Raw genomic sequence first — 4,718 nt, forward strand, 5'->3', positions numbered from 1 at the left:
ATTAAAAATCTTTTTGTCATATTTTCTGCTGAAATAAAAAGTTCAAATTCTTTCAATGAACATTTATTAAGCAGTTATATGTTTTTTTGGTTTTGTAGAAACAAGGTCTCACTATATTGCCCAGACTGGTCATGAACTCCTGACCTCAAGTAATCCTCCTGCCTCAGCTTCCCAAAAAGCTGGGATTAAAGGCATGAGACACCACACCCAGCCACTGTTATGGACAAGCATCTGTAATAAGGACACAGAGATAAACGAAACATAATCACTGGCCTTGGTCAGTGAGGTCAAGATGTGAAGGGGGTGGCCTTAGTGCTACAGAGGAGAATGTCATGGTTTGAGTTACTTATTGTCATCAGGTATAAGCACATCCAATCTCATTGACAGTGGTTCTCAGAATAGGGCCCAGACTCCTAGGAGTCCCTGAGATCCTCTTGGGGTTGATTAAGGTAAAAAAAAATTCATTATAATAGTAAAATGTTTTTGCTTTCATTTTTTTAATGCATGTAGAGTGGTATTTTCCAAAGGCTATATAACATGTGACAATGTGGTTGCTATGCTGATGATATGGTTTGGCTTTTTGTCCCCACCCAAATCTCATCTTAAATTGTAATCTTGTAATCCCCACGTATCATGGGAGGGACCTGGTGGGAGATAATTGAATCATGGGGGCAGTTCCTCCCTGCTGTGCTGTTCTTGTGACAGTGAGTAAGTTCTCATGAGAGCTGATGATTTTATAAGGGGCTTCCCCCTTTGCTGGGCACTGATTCTCCTGCTGCCCTGTGAAAAGATGCCTTCTGCCATGATTGTAAGTTTCCTGAGGCTTCCCCAGACATGCGGAACTGTGAGTCAATTAAACCTCTTTTATTTTTAAATTACCCGGCCGGGTATTTCTTCACAGCAGCATGAGAACAGACTAATACAGCTGACTAATGGAATGTATGCTTCTAAATTGTGTTTTTAAAGAAATCTCCAAGAGAGTAAGTTTAGGATATAAATTTGTGCATTTTCAGAGATTAATTTAGTTTGTTTTCTGTACTCCCATAGGGCTTTTACAAACTATCTTCAGGAATATCACTGTGATCTCTATAACCTTTTTGTCCAACAAATTGTTATTTTGAAACTCAGAAATTTTTCTGAGTTTCTGTAGAAATAACACTATTTAATACACGTTGATGTCTTATTTTGCAATATTTTAAAATTCTTAAAACTTTTCTAATTTTTTAATTTTTACCTAAAATATTTCAGTTTAATATTTTATACTAAAATTAGCAATCAGGCACAGTGGCTCATACCTGTAATCCCAGCACTTTGGGAGGCCAAGGCAGGCGGATCACTTGAGGTCAGGTGTTTGGGACTAGCCTGGTCAACATGATGAAACCCGTCTCTGTTAAAAATACAAAACTTAGCTGGGCATGGTGGTACGTACCTGTAGTCCCAGCTACTCAGGAGGCTAAGGCAGGAGAATCACTTGAACCTGGGAGGTGGAGGTTGCAGTGAGCCAAGATTGTGCCACTGCACTCCAGCCTGGGTGACAGAACAAGACTCCATCTCAAAAAAGAAAAAAAATAAAAAGTTAAATTAGCAAAAATAGATTTTTATTTTTATTATAGTTAAGAAGATAAGTTGGCTAAAAATAAAGATTAGAAGAAGAGGCCAGACACAGTGGCTCACGCCTGTAATCCCAGCACTTTGGGAGACCGAGGTGGGTGGATCACCTGAGGTTGGGAGTTCAAGACCACACTGACCAACATGGAGAAACCCCATCTTTACTAAAAATACAAAATTGGGCGTGGTGGTGCAGGCCTGTAATCCCAGCTACTCAGGAGGCTGAGGCAGGACAATTGCTTGAACTCGGGAGGCAGAGTTTGCAATAAGCTGAGATCACACCATTGCACTCCAGCCTGGGCAACAAGAGCAAAACTCCATGTCAAAAAAAAAAAAAAGAAGAAGAAGAAGACTTGTTTTCTCAATCAACGGCTGCACCATCAATATCTAAAAATGTTCAAAGAATGAAATTGACACCACAGTGTTTTCTAACTCATGAAAAAAGGGAATTTACTTCAAATAAACTGGGCAAAACTATAAATAAACAAAAAGTATGAGGAAAGCTATTGTGATGGTTAATTTTAGATAACTTGTCAAATTAAAAATTTAGTTGCAAACATGAAGACTCAGTTAATAGCTTATCTGCAGAATTGTACTTGCTTTACAAATGGGCAAATCTACATATGTGGCTGAACTTGCTGTTTTACTTGTATTCATGTGATGTCAGCACCAAACAATTATCAAAGAATATCTTCTTTTATGTGAATACTTGTCAACAAACATAAGTGATGCTGAAATAGTCAAAGCACTAAATAACCTTTTTGAATCACAGGGTGTTTTACTGAAACAATTGTGTCAAACATTTGCACTGATGGTGCACAGGAAATGGATAAAACTGCTGGTGTCTTAACATGAATCAAAAGTATTCATGATGGCACCAAAGAATATTAGTAGTCATTGTATTTCTTAGCGCCCAGGTATTTAATAGTAAAGGGGAAAAAATGCCAGCTTCACTTACAGATGTTCTGTATAAAACAGTAAAAATTATTACTTTTATTAAGTTTCAAATCTTGAGAACATCTTTTTCATATTCTGTGTGATGCAATGGGACATACACCTAAAGCTAAATATTCTAGGTCATATTACTCATATTTTGCTATTTAGAAAGCATGAAGCAAATAAATTACACTAGAACATCTAAGGGAGTAGTTTACATGACTTGTGACATTTTGATGAGTTGCAATAAAAAAATGACAATCTTAAAAGTATGAGTGAACATGGCCAGGCACAGTCTCTCACACCTGTAATCCCAGCACTTTGGGAGGCCGAGGTGGGCAGATCACCTGAGGCCAGGAGTTGGAGACCAGCCTGGACAATGTGGTGAGACCCCATCCCTACTAAAAATACATACAAATTAGCTGGGTGTGGTGGCACACACCTGTAATCCCAGCTACTCAGGAGGCTGAAGCATGAGGATTGCTTGAACCCAGGAGGTGGAGGTTGCAGTGAGCTGAGATCATGCCACTGCACTCCAGCCTGGGCAACAGGCAAGACCCTGTCTCAAAAAAAAAAAAAGTACGAGTCAATAAATTTCGTGTACTTAAAACTATAAAACCAAAATTTAAAAGGCCATTACAGTCATCTTGGTCAAGATTTTCCCAAATGCAAGATCCTCCGCAATATCTAGGAAGATTGGTCACACATCTCCTGCTCAAACACCACTACTACTCATTCCCTTTTCAGAAAATCATTTTTTTAAAGAATTCTGGTAGAAAGATTATTTTTCCCTCAGTGAAGTGGAATCTGCATCCTTTCAACATGCTTGAATCAGCCCTCGTTGCATTCCTCTTCAATGCAACCCAGCCTGCTTTGAGAGATATGCAGAAAATGTAACTTCTCCCTATAACAACCTCCAAGTCAAAACTTCTTGATTTGATATAGTGGAAAGAACATTGCTATAGAACATTGCTATATTTGGAAGCAGAGCGTCTGAGAGGTGATTAGGTGACTAATCACTCTGAGAGGGATTAGTGCCTTTTTAATAAAGGAGACTTTGGAGTCTTCCCTCACCCTTCCATTATGTGAGCAAGTGAGTCTCCTTCAGAGGCTAAATCTGCTGGCGTCTTGATATTAGATTTTCCAGCCTCCAGAACTGTGAGAAATAAAGTTATGTTGTTTATAAGACATAGATGTTACAGAATTTTTGTTATAGCAGACTGAATGGACTAAGACAAAGAATTGGGAAATTAGACCTCCTTCAAGTTACAGTGCACTCACACCTGCAAAGTGACTTTGAGCAAATTACTAACTTCCTTGAGTTTCCGTTTATGAAAATGGAGAATAATAATTCTTTCAACCACACCCCAGCAGTTGGTGCAAAGATCACTGGAGATTATGTTTAAAACTTCTTGGTAAACATAAAAATAGTGTTCATCCATGCAACATACATTTATTTAGAAAGACACCTTGCTAGATTTCTTTCCATGGAGCCATACAGAATTTTAAAAAGCTACTATTGCTGAGCATTGACTATGTGCCAATGTCTCATTCATGGTTTCACCCATTTTATAAAAAATTCTTTCCAACAATTTAATGGCATAGCTCAAACAGTATTCCATTTTATACCTAAGGAAATTGAAGCACATACAAGCCAGGTAACAACCCAAGTCACACAAAAACTACCTAGTTAGTTCCTCTTTTCCTAACAGCCCTTCAAATACTGGAAGACAGCTTTCCTACCTACTGACTACTTGCTTTACCTTTGGGGACCCCTGCACACACATTTGTCTTTTGCTCAGAAGAGCCTGGCCAGAGGCATGGCTCAGAATCCTGGAGTCAATTGGTCACTGGACCTTTTGAGACCCAAGGATGCCTCTGCTAATCAGGTTCAGCAAGACAAACATCTGTGAAGTAAATGCAACCCAGCCTGCATTGAGAAATATGCTAGGATAATGTAACCTCTCTTTATAACTACCTCCAAGTCAAAAAGAAAGGCTTGAAAATTTGTCAAAGTTAGCAACTGCGATTTCAGCAGAACATTTGTACACCAAATAGCTAAATCCCAAGGCTAAAAACCAGTGTTACTCTTTTTTTTTTTTTTTTTTTTTTTTTTTTTTTTTTTTTTTTGATTTGGAGTCTCACCCTGTCACCCAGGCTGAAATGTAGTGGCA

Source organism: Pan troglodytes, chromosome 4, assembly GCF_028858775.2.
Source record: "Pan troglodytes isolate AG18354 chromosome 4, NHGRI_mPanTro3-v2.0_pri, whole genome shotgun sequence".
Taxonomy (NCBI): Eukaryota; Metazoa; Chordata; class Mammalia; order Primates; family Hominidae; genus Pan; species Pan troglodytes.